Source organism: Puma concolor, chromosome C1, assembly GCF_028749965.1.
Source record: "Puma concolor isolate L17-30 chromosome C1, mPumCon1.1.hap2, whole genome shotgun sequence".
In the NCBI taxonomy this organism is placed as follows: domain Eukaryota; kingdom Metazoa; phylum Chordata; class Mammalia; order Carnivora; family Felidae; genus Puma; species Puma concolor.
The window spans coordinates 105,053,274-105,072,059 of NC_141674.1; the positions used below are offsets into that span (position 1 = coordinate 105,053,274).

An 18,786-nucleotide genomic window follows, 5' to 3' on the forward strand; every position below is an offset into this window, starting at 1 on the left:
TTCTGTTGCCTGTCATTTTTTTTTTAACAAATCAAAATCACAAAACTGTCTCCAGCTAAAAGGAAACTCAGTATGTCCACTATATTTACATCCCAGAGTGATATCAACAAAGTCCAGGTGCATCACTTCATTCCAGAATTAAATGTTATTGAGGGGCGCCTGGCTGGCTCAGTCCAAAGAGTGTACGATTCTTGATTTTGGGGTCCTGAGTTCGAGCACCCTGTTGGGTGTGTAGAGGTTACTTAAAATATTAACAGTTTAAAGGTTATTGAGTACCTGGTGTTAGGTACAAAAACTACATCGTGTTTCACACTCTGGGAACTGAGATAACTCAGGCAAAAATTCTGCCTTCACAGGCATCTGTAAAGTCTGTAAGTAGAGCAGCAGTCTCACATGCCTAATTGTTGGGGACCCAAAGAAACGATGGTATAATCTCTGCCAGAGAAGGATCCTGAGAGTTTGCTGTTCACCCTTATATTTCCCGTACAGGTCTAGCAGAAGTTCCATCCTAGAGGTCTCTGTTTAGAATACACAGGGAGAAACAGAGTATCTACATGGAACTGGTAGGTTTCAGATAACTCCGCTCTCATTTGGGCTTTTGTTTGTTTTTCCTGAAAAATTCCTTATATTTGAAAATAAGTACCCATTGACTTGTCTTTTGCAAGCAGCTATAAAAGCAGGACATCTTATTCTGAAGCTTTGAAACACATAAAGTAGCCTTAAACTTACTAGATTTCCAGGCTAGAAGGCTGATTTGTGTAAGAAGGACAAACCCTGGGTGGCAGTGTCACAGATCAGGAATTCTACGTTCTCTCTTATCTGGCAAGAGAACGAATGCAGAAATGAAAACGAGAGAGGCAAATGTCTGGGAGGAGACAAGAGCCCCAAACGGGGATTTCCTCTCTGTATTGAGCTCTCAAGATTTTACATGTGGTGAATGTGCAGAAGGAAACCATCACATAGTAACCATTAACCTGTGTTACATGTAAGAAGCAAAGGGTCTGGGGGGCAAGTGGCGTTTCAAGTTGTGATCAAAGCACAATAAGATACTAGTGCCAGATGGAAAGTAGTTTCCTGTAGGGGATATAACTAATTAGCCGTCTTCTTTAAGATTGATGGAGCATGCACCTTTAAGGATAGCAAGTTACTCGTGATCCCATTATAATATCTCGCTAGCTAACCTTGGGTGCTTTGGCCTGTGGAGGCGGCTTTCCACCCTAAGCCTTTTTAACCCATTTATCTAGGTGTAAGGAATTCTTGAACTTCCTTCCCATGTGGCAGGAAAGGATCCTTTAGATAGGTGTGTACAGCAGACTAGTGACTTACATTTTCTTGTACCAGTAGGTAGTATTGAGGACTGTCACACCCTTCTGTAAGGGGGAGTCCAGGACTCAGCCGTTCAGTCTCCCATGTTTTACAGTCCATTTCCTTCAAAATTATTCACATTGAAACATTTCAAACCTACAGAAAAGTTGGAAGAATACAACTAACACCTGTATTCTGTTCATCTGAATTCAACAATTAACATTCATTTGCTTTTTCTGTCTACATGCACCCATACCTGCATTCCTATTGCTTTAGTAAACGTAAGCCCACTTCGCGCCTAAATACTTCGGCATGTATTTCCTGATATTAAGGGCATTATCCTATACAACAATAATACAATTCAATTATCAAATCTAAGTACAATATTAATCCAGTAATGTTACCTAATATATGCTGCAGATATAATTTTCCCTTTGTTTAAAAAATGTTCTATCTATATAAACATGTATGTGTATACATACAGATGCATTTAACATCTGTGTCTATATCATGTAAATATGAGAGAGAGATTAAGGATTAAGAGTGTGTATTGTGGTACTGATATTTCCCCAGGATCTAATAAAAGTTCCTAAATTGCACTTCCATCCTTACTACCTGGAACTGTCCCCCGATGTCTTTGTTTTTGTTGGTTTTTTTAATTTTATTTTTTATTTTTTTAAATTTACATCCAAATTAGTTAGCATATAGTGCAACAATGATTTCAGGAGTAGATTCCTTAGTGCCCCTTCCCCATTTAGCCCATCCCCCCTCCCACAACCCCTCCAGTAACCCTCAGTATCTTCTCCATATTTATGAGTCTTCTGTTTTGTCCCCCTCCCTGTTTTTGTATTTTTGTTTCCCTTCCCTTATGTGTTCATCTGTTTTGTCTCTTAAAGTCCTCATATCAGTAAAGTCATATGATTTTTGTCTTTCTCTAATTTCACTTAGCATAATACCCTCCAGTTCCATCCACATAGTAGCAAATGGCAAGATTTCATTCTTTTTGATTGCCAAGTAATACTCCATTGTATATATATACACCACTTCTTTATCCATTCATCCATCAATGGACATTTGGGCTCTTTCCATATTTTGGCTGCTATAAACATGGGGGTACATGTGTCCCTTTGAAACAGCACACCCATATCCCATGGATAAATACCTAGTAGTGCAATTGCTGGGTCGTAGGGTAGTTCTATTTTTAGTTTTTTGAGGAACCTCCATACTGTTTTCCAGAATGGCTGCACCAGCTTGCATTCCCATGTTTTTGTTGTTTCTGATGGCATTCCATTTTTGAAGAGGACAGCCTAGTTATCTTGTTCAATATCCTACCTTCCGATCAAACAACATTTCTGAAAAGAACAACACATTAAGTATTTGTGTTTTCTATAGCCTCCTGTCCAGAAGTAAGCTAAGAACAAAACAACAAAATGTGAATACTCTTACAGAGGAAATATGAAAGGAAATGCATCTGCCAGCAGGGTGAGCACTCTGTGTTCTGGCAGCAGTAACCTCGGCTCCGATCCAAAACTGTAGCGTCTGGTGTCTGTCTGAACAGCAACTGACTCATCTTTCAGTTCGCTTTCAATCCCCAGCACTGGCTGTGACCCTGTTTTGCCACCAGGGATTTACCACTGACTAGTGGTCAGAAGGGAAGGAAAACCCACCCACAGTAAACACTCCTAGAGCCAGGTGTGTGGGAAACCTGGCTGTGCTCCACGTCTGCGCATGTGCAGAAGCTACTACAAAATGCTTCCTCTCAGGGAGTCTTGTCTGTCATTTCCGTTGATGAAATGGTGCTGTTGTAGCTGTTTTTCTGGTTGAGATATTTAAAATTATGGGGGCTTTTTAGGAGAAATGAGGATGAGCTTCGAGTGTTTTAATTAAAATCCAAACTCCTTGCCATAGGTCTCTATGTCTCCATTCCCCATCAATATGGACACTGTTTTGTTTTTTTTTTTATGTCTATTTTTGAGAAAGAGAGAGCACAGGCGGGCAAGGGGCAGAGAGAAAGGGAGACACAGAATCTGAGGCAGGCTCCAAGCTGTCAGCAAAGAGCTCATCGTGGGGCTCAAACTCACGAACTGTGAGATCATGACCTGAGCTGAAGTCGGACGCTTAACTGACTGAGCCACCCAGGCACCCTATATAGGTACTAGTTCTAACACCATTTATTGAACCTATTTCCTTCCCTCATTAACTATTTTTTTATGAAAACCAGTTGACCAAGTAGATGTCAATTTCAGGGCTCTCAGTTCAGCCTATTTGTGTACCCTGCTGCCACTAGCACATTGCCTCGCCTACCATAACTTCTCCTAAGTCCTAAATCAGGTAGCACAGGTCCTCTAGTTCTGCTCTTCTTTTTCAACAGCTCAATTCTGAAAAAATGTAAAACTCTATGTAACAATCACACAGATTAAGATGTGCTGGCATTTCATTCCTCTCATTTCAGTGTAGGACACATGCCCTCCTATGCACTGGTTGACTCTCGTGGTCAAAGATTCTCTATCGGACCCTCTGGGAAGAATAAATCTGTTGTCTGCAGTCTGAGGAAGAGGCTAAGTGTCTACAACACTCAGCAGAGTCTGGATTTTTCCTGAACAAAAAAAAATTTAGATCACTTTTCTGGCCTTTGATTTTAGGAACCGTTTACTATGAAATAAAGCCTTGTGTTATTTACACTTTTTCTTTCTAGGAACATAGGGGCCTACGGAAGATCTCTAATTGGCTAACCTGAGTGTGAGATCTGATGTTGCAAATTGGAGATTTAAGAGAAGACTTGACTTTTGGGGCGCCTGGGTGTCTCAGTTGATTAAGTGTCCAACTTCGGCTCAGGTCATGATCTCATGGTTCGTGGGTGCTGACAGCTCAGAGCCTAGAGCCTGCTTCGGATTCTGTGTCTCCCTTTCTCTCTGCCCCTCCACCTCTTGTGCTGTCTCTCTCTTTCTCTCAAATATAAATATGCATTAAAAAATTTAAAAAAAAAAAAGAGGACTTTTTTCTAAATATAAGAGGATGAAAGAGAGGCAAACATGCTGAGTGGAAAGAATAGTCTGGAATCAAAACACTAACGTTAGGATTTGGCACTGAATGTCAGATTTTGAGAAAGTGAGAGACTAGACTAAGAAAGAAAAAAAAAAAGATCTAGGAAAAAGAGATCTTTTCCTTAGTGGAAACAACAGATAATTAGGGTCCCTTTTATGACAGTGTTCATTTGCTAATATATAATTCTTCTTTTCCATCTTTGTAAATGTGATACTGTTGAGCTTAGTGTGTTATATGTCTTTCTGGAATGTATATGTTTATTTTTTAAGTAAGCTGTACACCCAACATGGGACTTGAACTCATGACCTTGAGATCGAGAGTGCCAGGCCCTTCTGACTGTTAGGTGCCCCTGGAATGTATATTTTTAAAAAATGACTATTATACTTCAAATATTCATCTGTGAACATCCTAACCTCATACATGGCCCTATCTACTGTACATTGAGAGTAAAATGGGTCCCACCTGGGAATGTACCTGGGAAAGTGCAATTAAAATTAAGGAGAGGGGTTGTGAGGGTATCAAGAATGATAGCTTTCCTTAATGTAGCAGTTTTCCTACTTACTTCACACCTGATCTTCCCTTCCTTCCTCCCTCTCTTCCTCCCTTCAAAAGTTTAAGTAATTGCTACACTCACCCCGGGGCTCGAACTTGACCTGGAGATCAAGAATCACATGCTCCTTCAACTGAGCCAGCCAGGGGCCTCCTTTCTTTAAGTAAGGGCAAATGAAAAAAGTATTCAGTTGCACCCTTGGAATCCATAGAAATCCTGGCTAAGGAAGTTCAAGGCAAGATTGGGGATTGCCTACTCACTGGTAGCCTGACCAAGGTTGTCCGTCTGTTTACTTTGGCAAGGAGACTCACTTTCACCAGACATGGGAAGACAGGGATTCAGATGAGGTTGATTTATGGTAACTTTAGGTCCTGAAATCTCATAGGCTTTCTTCCCTTCTAACAGGAGGGAATGGCTGCCTTTCATTCTGGCCAGGACTCTTTTGGGGCCCTTCGTGGACATGTCCAAGGTAGCAGCTGGCTTCTCCTATGTGTCTCTCCCAATCTGGTTGTTTTAATTTTTTTTTTTTTTTTCAACATTTACTTATTTTTGGGACAGAGAGAGACAGAGCATGAACGGGGGAGGGGCAGAGAGAGAGGGAGACACAGAATCGGAAACAGGCTCCAGGCTCTGAGCCATCAGCCCAGAGCCCGACGCGGGGCTCGAACTCACCGACCGCGAGATCGTGACCTGGCTGAAGTCGGACGCTTAACCGTCTGCGCCACCCAGGCTCCCCATCCAATCTGGTTGTTTTGAATGACCAGAAGTGACACACGACATAACTCCCTGCCTGTGGGACCGAAAGGCTCTGGAGAGCAGCGCAAGCCACAGAGACTACAATCAGCGAGGTTGCTGATCATTCACTTGCTCCCTGGGTTTCAGGTAAAGAACAAAGTGCTATCTCTGTATCTTCTCTGCAGGCTAAACTGAAAGAAGTGTGAGGTTCCAAAAGGGTCACGAAGAACCTTGCTGAGTTGACTCAAACTCCAGCCTGGCCTGGAAGGCCAGGCTTGAATGAGGCTGATTTTAGGATAAAAGCAAAGAAAAGGAGCAAAGGTAGCATAGCCCGAAGATGCTGAGACTAAAGTCTCAAATCTTAATCTCTGAATGAGCTCAGGGCCAAGACTTGAATCAGTTTCCTGCATTTATGAAGAGGGTTATTAACCCCAATTCAGACAAGGGGCAGGAGTTTATCAGTGGTTCTTAATAGAGGGTCATCTTGCCCACCCCCCACCCCCTTTTCCCACTAGGACATTTGGCAATGTCTAGAAACTTTGGATTATCACGACTTGAGGATGTGTTTGGCTTCTACTGGCATTGAGTACACAGAGGCCTGGGAAGCCCCAGCCTGCAGTGCACCAAAATGGCATAGAATTCGTGGGAAACCCCTCCACAACGAAGAATTACCGTATCAGTGGTGCAATGTTGAGAATCCCTGGTGTAGATCAATGTCCCCACTTTATCTACAAGACAACACTAATTACCAACTTAATGGACATGGAGTCTGAGGAAAGCTGGTGTCAGAACGAACTCAGAGTTTGGCCAGGGCACACAGGAGGATGTCGGCATCAACTAAGTTGGGAGAGTTGGCAGGGGCGGCAGGCTGTAGGGGAAGGACACAGAATCCAGTTCAGGGCAGCCGAGGCTTCCTTGAAAGCCGTCATCACCTCTGTGGCTGCAAATCCTTTGGGGGATGTTGGGGACCGCTGGGGCTCACGCTGGGGCACCTCCCCTCCCGCCTCATTGCAGAGATCTTCTGTCCTCATGGGGCAGTCTGGAAAAGTCTGGGTTGTGGACAAAGACTGGTTATATACTACGAAGTTGGGGAGGTAAAGACAAAAGGGAGGCCTCCAGGGGGACTTTGCTGTGATAAAGAGGACTCCGGAGATACCTGAGGCCTTGCTATTGTCCAGCTAAGGTGGTTTTTCCCTCTAGCAAAGCATTAGCATTAAGACAGTGGGGAGTTCCTGTCGTTTTACTCGCTGGCCTCAAGTATCAGTCAATGGGCTGCAGGTTATAAGGAGACTTAATTTCCTGCCATTTCCTTCTGCCTTTGTTCCCCATATCACTGTGGAGAGGTGATGTTGGGGCTCCAGGAAACCGAATCTCTAGGTTTCTAGACATTAGGCTATTGATAAGACCGCCTTTTTCTTGTAATTTACTGAGATATTTGTAAACGGATGGAGACCCAAGTCCTGTATGACTGTGATCTCTATCAGCTGGCCATTTGTTTTCTTTCCTTTCCTTTGTCCTGGGGCAGCCAGGAGTGCCTGAGAAATGTCACACACATCCAATGAAGTGGGGTAGCTTGCACTCTGTCCTCAGTCCATCCCATGATCCCTCATCAGAAGGATGGCACCCCCCAAGGGTGGGTGAGCTCAACTCTAATGGAGGCGCAATTAATCAGCGGGTGCGAGAAAACTAGCCTTGGCGATGCACTGGCTGGGACTTGGAGCTCTTCCCCACCTTGGCCTGGGCTAGATTCTCGGTAAGGTCATGTTTTGGCCATGTCTCCCTTCAAGGAGGAATTCTCTTCATCCCTGGGTCGCCAGCGTGTTGCAAGACGCAGATGCAGAAGCGGCTCCGAGGCCAGTCCCAAAGCTCCAGTGATGAAGGCTGGATGCTGGTGATGTCGTCCTAGGGTCGCTTCTCAAACTCCGCGCCAACCACCCAGGTCCTCAGGCTCGCCGCAGGAGGCCCTCCTGCCTGCGAGCGCTCTTTCCCCCTGGGGTCCCCCTCTTCTCTCCTATCTCCGTGCTGCACTCTATTCCACACTACCGGGCAGCGTGTCCACACTTACACGCCACCCGCAGAGATGCAAACACCCACGGGGTTCTGGCTGAGCTTGCGCTCTTGCTGTCACTGCCCCCAAGGCGCGCTGCGGGCCGTGAATGACAGTCCCAGCCTCCATGCCTCCCCTGGAGATGTGCTGGTCCACCAAGCATCCATCGTTGGTTCTCTTTGCGTGTAAACTGCTGATTGGGCATTGGGAAGAGGTGCCCGGAGAAGATCCGGAGGAAGGGAGGGAGGTGAGCGGTGGGTGAAATCCACACGCACAGGTGCTGGCTGCGGTTGTCCTCGGGTTGTCCCCTCTCCTGAAACAGGACAAACTTTTGTACGCCCTAGCCAACAGTGTTGTGCGGTAAATACATATTTCTCAACACATTTAGATATCGATTTTTTTCCTGCCTTATTCTCTTTCCTCTTCTTGAACTCTAAATATATTAGAACTTTTGATATTGCCCTATATAGGTTGCTACAGTTCTGTATTTTTCAATTCTTTTTCTTTGTGCTTCAGGTAGGATTGATGAGGGACCATAACGCAAGCTGGGAGCCAAACACGAGCTAGCACAACTTCCCCCACCCCCAAGGTGAGTTATGTGTGATACTCCTCAGGCACCCCTGGCTGCCCAAGAACAAAAAAAAAGGGGGGGGGACAAACGGTTAACAGAAATCACAGTCATACAGGACATGCGTCTCCATCAGTTTACAAATGTCTTAGTAGTAAATGACAAGAAAACAGCAATCTTATCAATAGCCTAATCTCCACAAACCTATAGTTTCCTGGAGCCCCTAATATCACCTTCCTCTGCTTAGTGATGTGGGAAACAAAGGCAAGAAGGAAATGGCGGTAAAATTAAGTTTCTTTATAACCTGAGCCCAGTGAGGCAAATATAGAATATAACACTTCTCCAGGAACTCCTATTGTCCTAATGTTAATGCCCCTGGCATCTCAGGAGTCTTCTTGTAGCATATCAAAAGGCCTCCCTTTCATCTTTACCTCCCCGAACTCAATAGTATATAACCAGTCTCTCTTTACAACCCCAGTGCTGCTCTTTCTTCCCAAGGGTCCTGTCCCCATGCTTTAATAAAGTCACTTTTTAAAAAATGTTTATTTTTGAGAGGGAGAGAGAGCACCAGTGGGGACCAGGGCAAAGAGACAGAATCCAAAGCAGGCTCCAGGCTCTGAGCTGCCAGCACAGAGCCTGCTGTTGTTGCATCCACACGACTCCTGAAACAGAATGCTACGGGCACCAGTGACAGTCACAGCAAAGTTTATTGCAACGAGAGGCAAGGCCGACCGATCGGAACCAACACTCTTGATCAGAGTGCGGCCCCGAACAGCCAGCATATAGAGTTTTTATAGCCCCAACCACATTGTCTTAGCATATGGGAACAACATAAAGGAACAAGTTCCAGGATGTGGGTGTTTATTCTAGACATTCTGTCGTTAAGGCGCAACCAGTTGACCTTCTTGACCCTGCATCTGGCGCCACTTCTTCCAGTATCTCTTTAATCCCTTGAGCAATGAACTGTTACTTACAGAAGCAGAACAAAGCGGTTAAGCTACAGTTTAACCCTAAACTACAATTTAACCCTTACATTCCCCCCTTTGTCTTGTTAATGAATCAATCCCTTGATTCATTATTAAGGACTAAGGGGACATAATTGGATCTAATCATCATAATTTTTACTTCACCAACTCTCTGTTGACATACTGTACTACCCAATTGATAATGCACTGGCCGATAGTTAACCCAAGAAGTAACAATAGCAGCGGCCCAGCTATGGCGGTGAGCAACAATATGAGCCAGGGGACCAAGAGAACAAGCTTTGGTACCAATTATTCTTGGCCTGTCTGTCCTGTTCTCTAGCTCTAAGGTTATCTCTGACCAGGCTGAGAGTGTCTCGGATTACTCCAGAATTATTGGCATAAAAACAGCATGTTTCCCCGAGGGCCATGCAAAGGCCTCCCTCCTTCATAAAGAGTAAATCAAGTCCTCTTCTGTTCTGCAATACAACCTCGGCTAAAGAATCTACCTGTTGTTCTAGCTTAGAGATTGAAGTTTCCAAGTAGCCTAGGTCTAGGTCTACTTGCTTGCTCAAGGTTTTGAAATTTTGGTCTCCTACGATGAGTCCAGCAGTTCTAACAGCTGTGGATCCCGCAATTCCTAGTCCCACCAGAAGTGGAATAAGGACTGGGGCTGCCCTTTTTGTCCTGGATTGTCCTTCTAATAGAAGTAAATGTTCTCTCCCTGCCTCTCCGCTCTATAGGTATATTTGCAGGAGAATGTGAACTAGGATACAAATCTCTCGGGTGCCGACTCCAAAGTACGCAGCTGCAATGCAGGGGATAATTCCTGATGAGAAAGCAAACCAGGCTCCAGTAGGGCCTCGGTATGCTATATCTTGGGCGCTATCGGTATCTGAACTACTTGGAATGTACACTTCTGCACAAGAGTTTTTGTAAGGGGAGGTCTGCCAATTATGTTCTTGGGACACTATGCACCAACCCTGCCTTTGGAGGTCTCCTAGCGTTAAAATTGGTCACGAACCCCAAGGGCACAATGACATGCTTGGATTTTGCAATTTTATGACATGTTTTTCTATGTCTTGTCCAATGCTAGCATTTGTAGCCACTCCCACATAATATGGGGGTTTAGGGTTTAAACACAGCCAACAATCTTGTACAATCTTGGTGTGAGATGAATTCAGCCAGGCATACATAGAATTTACTACCTCTAACCAATGTGTCTCAGGGGAGAATGGGTTTTGGAGATGACTTGTAGTCGGTAATTCTGACTTTGTGGGGGCACCCGATTGCAGGGTAGGTTGGGAAGGGACAGTCAGAAGGAGCGGGGGGATAAAATCATGTCCTTGTTTGGCCTTATTGGATTGGGTGGAGTTCTTCTCTTAACCCTCTGTATAGTAAAGGAAGTGCCCTTATCAACTCCTGAAGTATACATCTGGAGACCCCAAGTGTGTCCAGTGTCCCAAAAGGAGGGGAAAGTACTGGAACTAGAAACCTTTTTTAAACATACTTTTTGTTGGGTTACAGGTTCCTGAGATCTCACATTGGGGTTTCGGGACTCTAAGGAGAGTGATTAGGGGGTCAAGGCCCTGTCCTGCTAGCCAGGGGGCTAGCGTCTCACAACCCCACTTGGCCCAGTGGTACTGACCCTCTCCTTCACATTCATCTTTTTTACCTGCTGGGCAGCCGTACATCCCTGTTATACCTGCCAATTTTTGTTCTTGATCCCTGTGTCCACATCCATAAGTAGTCATATAGGGGTTTTCTGGGACTGGAGGAACAAAACCCCATTGGCTGTTTATAATTAGTAAAGTTCCCTATGATTCACCCACTAGGTCACATAAGTCAAAGAAAAAACGGGGCCTAGTGGAGGAGGTATTAGACGCTACTACCTTTCCCGTGACTGTGTCCCTGAGTTCCCATCAGTATGGCCAAAAAGATAGGGGGTGCAATCTCGTACAGTTTCCCAAGCTTATCATTATACAAACCCAGGCAATTATTATTATGCCCGCATTAGTCTTATCTTTAAAGGATCCTCTGGGTGCCTTTGGACCTTCCATTGCTGTTCGTTCTCTGGTTCCATATCAGCCTGGGGTGTTTCTGCCCTCATGCAGTTTTCTTAACCTGAGAGTGATGAATCCAGGTTCGGACACCATCTATCTTCACGGCCGTGGGTGTAGTTAGGATCACGGTGTGCGGTCCTTTCCAGCGCGGCTCCAGGGTTTTAAGCTCATGCCTCTTGACCTAGACTAAGTCTCGTGGTTGAAAGGGGTGGGGAAGAACAGGAGGATGAGCGAAGGCTTCTTTTAAGTCCCCGGTTATTTCCTTTTGTACATGTTGCAGGGCCATGAGTGAAGCCAGCAAGTGGTCCTGTTCCAGCTGTTCCTTTACGTCGTCTCCTAGCCTCAGTAGGATAGGTGGAGGTCTGCCAAATAAAATTTCGTAAGGGGAAAATCCCTTGACAAATGGAGTACAACGCGCTCGCAAAAGGGCAAAAGGCAGAACATCAACCCAATTTTCCCCCGTCTCAAGGCACAATTTGGTTAAGTTACAATTTGTAAGGTAACTTCAGGATCCTGAACCCACTTTTGTCCTGGTATCATACTTCCCCCTTTTCTTGAAACCCACTCTAAATCTTTACGAGTGTAACTGGGCTCCGGCAGAAGCAAGGGCTCTATTAAGATCGGTAGCACCAAAGAACCTTTACTTTTTAGTTAGGGCAGCTTCTCAGGCTGCCACCTCAGCAAGGCGGTTTCTGACTGCCTCTAGGGAGTCGCCTTTTTGATGTCCTGGGCAGTGAATGATCCTGAGTCTCGCAGGCTCCCAGATGGCTGCTAGAAGGTCTAGAATTTCAGCTTTATTTATTTTTTCAATATATGAAGTTTATTGTCAAATTGGTTTCCATACAACACCCAGTGCTCATCCCAAAAGGTGCCCTCCTCAATACCCATCACCCACCCTCCCCTCCCTCCCACCCCCCATCAACCCTCAGTTTGTTCTCAGTTTTTAACAGTCTCTTATGCTTTGGCTCTCTCCCACTCTAACCTCTTTTTTTTTTTTTTTTTTTCCTTCCTCTCCTCTATGGGTTTCTGTTAAGTTTCTCAGGATCCACATAAGAGTGAAAACATATGGTATCTGTCTTTCTCTGTATGGCTTATTTCACTTAGCATCACACTCTCCAGTTCCATCCACGTTGCTACAAAGGGCCATATTTCATTCTTTCTCATTGCCACATAGTACTCCATTGTGTATATAAACCACAATTTCTTTATCCATTCATCAGTTGATGGACATTTAGGCTCTTTCCATAATTTGGCTATTGTTGAGAGTGCTGCTATAAACATTGGGGTACAAGTGCCCCTATGCATCAGTACTCTTGTATCCCTTGGGTAAATTCCTAGCAGTGCTACGGCTGGGTCATAGGGTAGGTCTATTTTTAATTTTGGGGGGAACCTCTACACTGTTTTCCAGAGCGGCTGTATCAGTTTGCCTTCCCACCAACAGTGCAAGAGGGTTCCCATTTCTCCACATCCTCTCCAGCATCTATAGTCTCCTGATTTGTTCATTTTGGCCACTCTGACTGGTGTGAGGTGATACCTGAGTGTGGTTTTGATTTGTATTTCCCTGATAAGGAGCGACGTTGAGCATCTTTTCATGTGCCTGTTGGCGATCTGGATGTCTTCTTTAGAGAAGTGTCTATTCATGTTTTCTGCCCATTTCTTCACTGGGTTATTTGGTTTTTTGGGTGTGCAGTTTGGTGAGCTCTTTATAGATTTTGGATACTAGCCCTTTGTCCAATATGTCATTTGCAAATATCTTTTCCCATTCCGTTGGTTGCCTTTTAGTTTTGTTGATTGTTTCCTTTGCTGTGCAGAAGCTTTTTATCTTGATAAGGTCCCAGTAGTTCATTTTTGCTTTTAAGTCCCTTGCCTTTGAGCATGTGTCAAGTAAGAAATTGCTACGGCTGAGGTCAGAGAGGTCTTTTCCTGCTTTCTCCTTAGGGTTTTGATTGTTTCCTGTCTCACATTCAGGTCCTTTATCCATTTGAGTTTATTTTTGTGAATGGTGTGAGAAAGTGGTCTAGTTTCAATCTTCTGCATGTTGCTGTCCAGTTCTCCCAGCACCATTTGTTAAAGAGACTGTCTTTTTTCCATTGGATATTCTTTCCTGCTTTGTCAAAGATTAGTTGGCCATACTTTTGTGGGTCTAGTTCTGGGGTTTCTATTCTATTCCATTGGTCTATGTGTCTGTTTTTGTGCCAATACCATGCTGTCTTGAGGATTACAGCTTTGTAGTACAGGCTAAAGCCTGGGATTGTGATGCCTCCTGCTTGGTCGTCTTCTTCAAAATTACTTTGGCTATTCAGGGCCTTTTGTGGTTCCATATGAATTTTAGGATTGTTTGTTCTAGCTTTGAGAAGAATGCTGGTGCAATTTTGATTGGGTTTGCATTGAATGTGTAGATAGCTTTGGGTAGTATTGACATTTTGACAATATTTATTCTTCCAATCCATGAGCACAGAATGTTTTTCCATTTCTTTATATCTTCTTCAATTTCCTTCATAAGCTTTCTATAGTTTTCAGCATACAGATCTTTTACATCTTTGGTTAGATTTATTCCTAGGTATTTTATGCTTCTTGGTGCAATTGTGAATGGGATCAGTTTCTTTATTTGTCTTTCTGTTGCTTCATTATTAGTGTATAAGAATGCAACTGATTTCTGTACATTGATTTTGTATCCTGCAACTTTGCTAAATTCATGTTATCAGTTCTAGCAGACTTCTGGTGGAGTCTATCGGATTTTCGATGTATAATATCATGTCATCTGCAAAAAGTGAAAGCTTAACTTCATCTTTGCCAATTTTGATGCCTTTGATTTCCTTTTGTTGTCTGATTGCTGATGCTAGAACTTCCAACACTATGTTAAACAACAGTGGTGAGAGTGGACATCCCTGTCGTGTTCCTGATCTCAGGGAAAAAGCTCTCAGTTTTTCCCCATTGAGGATGATGTTAGCTGTGGGCTTTTCATAAATGGCTTTTATGATGTTTAAGTATGTTCCTTCTATCCCAACTTTCTCAAGGGTTTTTATTAAGAAACGTTGCTGAATTTTGTCAAAGGCCTTTTCTGCATCGATTGACAGGATCATATGGTTCTTATCTTTTCTTTTATTAATGTGATGTATCACGTTGATTGATTTGCGAATGTTGAACCAGCCCTGCATCCCAGGAATGAATCCCACTTGATCATGGTGAATAATTCTTTTTATATGCTGTTGAATTCGATTTGCTAGTATCTTATTGAGAATTTTTGCATCTATATTCATCAGGGATATTGGCCTGTAGTTCTCTTTTTTTACTGGGTCTCTGTCTGGTTTAGGAATCAAAGTAATACTGGTTTCATAGAATGAGTCTGGAAGTTTTCCTTTCCTTTCTGTTTTTTGGAATAGCTTGAGAAGGATGGGTACTATCTCTGCTTTAAACGTCTGGTAGAACTCCCCTGGGAAGCCATCTGGTCCTGGACTCTTATTTGTTGGGAGATTTTTGATGACTGATTCAATTTCTTCGCTGGTTATGGGTCTGTTCAAGCTTTCTGTTTCCTCCTGATTGAGTTTTGGAAGTGTGTGGGTATTTAGGAATTTGTCCATTTCTTCCCGGTTTTCCAGTTTGTTGGCATATAATTTTTCGTAGTATTCCCTGATAATTGCTTGTATTTCTGAGGGATTGGTTGTAATAATTCCATTTTCATTCATGATTTTATCTATTTGGGTCATCTCCCTTTTCTTTTTGAGAAGCCTGGCTAGAGGTTTATCAATTTTGTTTATTTTTTTCAAATAACCAACTCTTGGTTTCGTTGACCTGCTCTATAGTTTTTTTAGATTCTATATTGTTTATTTCTGCTCTGATCTTTATTGTTTCTCTTCTTCTGCTGGGTTTAGGCTGTCTTTGCTGTTCTGCTTCTATTTCCTTTAGGTGTGCTATTAGATTTTGTATTTGGGATTTTTCTTGTTTCTTGAGATAGGCCTGGATTGCAATGTATTTTCCTCTCAGGACTGCCTTCACTGCATCCCAAAGTATTTGGATTGTTGTATTTTCATTTTTGTTTGTTTCCATATATTTTTTAATTTCTTCTCTACTTGCCTGGTTGACCCATTCATTCTTTAGTAGGGTGTTCTTTAACCTCCATGCTTTTGGAGGTTTTCCAGACTTTTTCCTGTGGTTGATTTCAAGCTTCATAGCATTGTGGTCTGAAAGTATGCATGGTATGATCTCAGTTCTTGTATACTTATGAAGGGCTGTTTTGTGACCCAGTATGTGATCTATCTTGGAGAATGTTCCATGTGCACTCGAGAAGAAAGAATATTCTGTTGCTTTGGGATGCAGAGTTCTAAATGTACCTGTCAAGTCCATCTGATCCAATGTATCATTCAGGGCCCTTGTTTCTTTATTGACCGTGTGTCTAGATGATCTATCCATTGTTGTAAGTGGGGTATTAAAGTCCCCTGCAACTACTACATTCTTATCAATAAGGCTGCTTATGTTTGTGAGTAATTGTTTTATATATTTGGGGGCTCCTGTATTCGGCGCATAGACATTTATAATTATTAGCTCTTCCTGATGGATAGACCCTGTGATTATTATATAATGCCCTTCTTCATCTCTTGTTACAGCCTTTAATTTAAAGTCTAGTTTGTCGGATATAAGTATGGCTACTCCAGCTTTCTTTTGACTTCCAGTGGCATGATAAATAGTTCTCCATCCCCTCACTCTCAATCTGAAGGTGTCCTTAGGTCTAAAATGAGTCTCTTGTAGACAGCAAATAGATGGGTCTTGTTTTTTTATCCATTCTGATACCCTATGTCTTTTGGTTGGTGCATTTAGTCCATTTACATTGTGTTATTATAGAAAGATATGGGTTTAGAGTCATTGTGATGTCCATAGGTTTCATGCTTGTAGCGATGTCTCTGGTACTTTGTCTCACAGGATCCCCGTTAAGATCTCTTGTAGGGCTGGTTTAGTGGTGACGAATTCCAGTTTTTGTTTGGGAAGACCTTTATCTCTCCTTCTATTCTAAATGACAGATTTGCTGGATAAACGATTCTCGGCTGCATATTTTTTCTCTTCATCACATTGAAGATTTCCTGCCATTCCTTTCTGGCCTGCCAAGTTTCAGTACAGAGATCCATCATGAGTCTTATCAGTCTCCCTTTATATGTTAGAGCACATTTATCCCTAGCTGCTTTCAGAATTTTCTCTTTATCCTGTATTTTACCAGTTTCACTATGATATGTTGTGCAGACGATTGATTCAAGTTACATCTGAAGGGAGTTCTCTGTGCCTCTTGGATTTCAATGCCTTTTTCCTTCCCCAGATCCGGGAAGTTCTCAGCTATTATTTCTTCAAGTACACCTTCAGCACCTTTCCCTCTCTCTTCCTCCTCTGGAATACCAACTATGGGTAGATTATTTCTTTTTAGTGCGTCACTTAGTTCTCTAATTTTCCCCTCATACTCCTGGATTTTTTTATCTCTCTTTTTCTCAGCTTCTTCTTTTTCCATAATTTTATCTTCTAGTTCACCTATTCTCTCCTCTGCCTCTTCAATGCGAGCCGTAGTTGTCTCCATTTTATTTTGCAGCTCATTGATAGCATTTTTTAGCTCCTCCTGGCTGTTCCTTAGTCCCTTGATCTCTGTACCAATAGATTCTCTGCTGTCCTTTATACTGTTTTCAAGCCCAGCGACTAATTTTATGACTATTATCCTAAATTCACTTTGTTATATTGTTTAAATCATTTTTGATCAGTTCGCTAGCTGTTGCTATTTCCTGGAGATTCTTTTGAGGGGAATTCTTCCATTTCGTCATTTTGGATAGTCCCTGGAGTGGTGCGGAACTGCGGGGTACTTCCCCTGTGCTGTCTTGAATAACTTGCGTTGGTGGGCAGGGCCGCAGTCAGACCTGATGTCTGCCCCCAGCCCACTGCTGGGGCCACAGTCAGACTGGTGTGTGCCTTTTCTTCCCCTCTCCTAGGGGTGGGATTCACTGTGGGGTGGCATGGCCCGTCTGGGCTACTTGCACACTGCCAGGCTTGTGGTGCTGGGGATCTGGCGTATTAGCTGGGGTGGATCGGCAAGGTGCACAGGCGCGGGGGGGGGGGGGGGCAGGCTCAGCTCGCTTTTCCTTCGGAGATCTGCTTCGGGAGGGGCCCTGCGGCACCGGGAGGGAGTCAGACCCACCCGCTGGAGGGATGGATCCGCAGAAGCACAGCGTTGGGTGTTTGTGTGGTGCAAGGAAGTTTCCTGACAGGAACTGGTTCCCTTTGGGATTTGGGCTGGGGGATGGGCGAGGGAGATGGCGCTGGCAAGCACCTTTGTTCCCCGCCAAGCTGAGCTCTGTCATCAGGGGCTCAACAGCTCTCCCTCCCGTTGTCGTTGTCCTCCAGCCCTCCCACTCTCCGAGCAGAGCTGTTAACTTATAACCTTCCAGATGTTAAGTCCCGCTTGCTGTCAGAACACACTCCATCTAGCCCCTCCACTTTTGCAAGCCAGACTCCGGGGCTCTGCTTGGCCGGTGGGCTGCCCCTCGGCCCGGCTCCCTCCCGCCAGTCCGTGTAGCGTGCACCACCTCTCTGCCCCTCCTACCCTCTTCCGTGGGCCTCTCGTCCTCTCTTGGCTCCAGAGAATCCATTCTGCTACTCTTCTGGTGGTTTTCTGGGTTATTTAGGCAGGTGTTGGTGGAATCTAACTGATCAGCAGGACACGGTGAGCCCAGCGTCCTCCTATGCTGCCATCTTCCTCTTTCAAGATTTGTGCTTTTTTGGCTGACACTCGGTACCCCAGTTTTTGTAGAAGATTTAAGAGTCCCTTGGTGGTGCTCAGGCATTCTGAATGAGAGGGGGGGCCGCCAGCAAGATATCATCAACATACTGCAACAGAGTTACCTGCGGTTTGGAGATTCGAAATGATTCTAAATTCTGGTGCAAGGCTTCATTAAAAAGAGTAGGAGAATTTTTGAATCCCTAGGGGAGTCGCGTCCAGGTGAGCTGTCCGGCTTTTCCCTCTTCAGGATCGGTCCATTCAAATGCAAACAGTGGCTGGCTTTGGGGGTCAGTGGGATGGCAAAGAAGGCATCTTTTAAGTCCAGAACTGTATAATACACCTGAGAAGGGGGAAGCAAACTAAGGAGAGTATAAGGGTTGGGTACAGTGGGATGAATGTCCATTACCCTGGCATTTACTGCTCTCAGATCCTGATCTGGCTGGAAATCGGATGAGTTAGGATTCCAGACAGGAAGAATCGGAGTGTTCCACGGTGATTTGCATGGGATCAAAATGCCCGAGTCGCACAAACTCTTGATGTGAACGGCGATTCCCCGCCTAGCCTCCCGGGACATAGGATATTGTTTCAGTCTTACTGGAAGCACAGACGCCTTAATTTCCACTATTATCGGAGCTTGATGAATCGCCAGCCCAGGTGGATTGGTCTCGGCCCATACCTGGGGGAAGACTGCCTAGAGGCTTTTAAGGAGGGGATTGACTGTATGGACACTTTCATTGGGCACTGGAGTGAGCAGGCCCTCTTC

The 18,786-nt window shown here is 44.2% G+C and overlaps 1 long non-coding RNA gene across 2 annotated transcripts in view; it reads right to left on the reverse strand.

The window, feature by feature from the left end:
- Nucleotides 1–9,294: 9,294 nt before the first annotated feature.
- The window catches only part of LOC147578321 (uncharacterized), a 49,046-nt gene continuing 39,554 nt past the window's right edge, over nt 9,295–18,786 (reverse strand). For both annotated transcript variants that reach the window (XR_015255075.1, XR_015255074.1), the window contains exon 5: nt 9,295–11,637. This is a non-coding gene — a long non-coding RNA (uncharacterized LOC147578321). The remainder of the gene's footprint in view (nt 11,638–18,786) is intronic.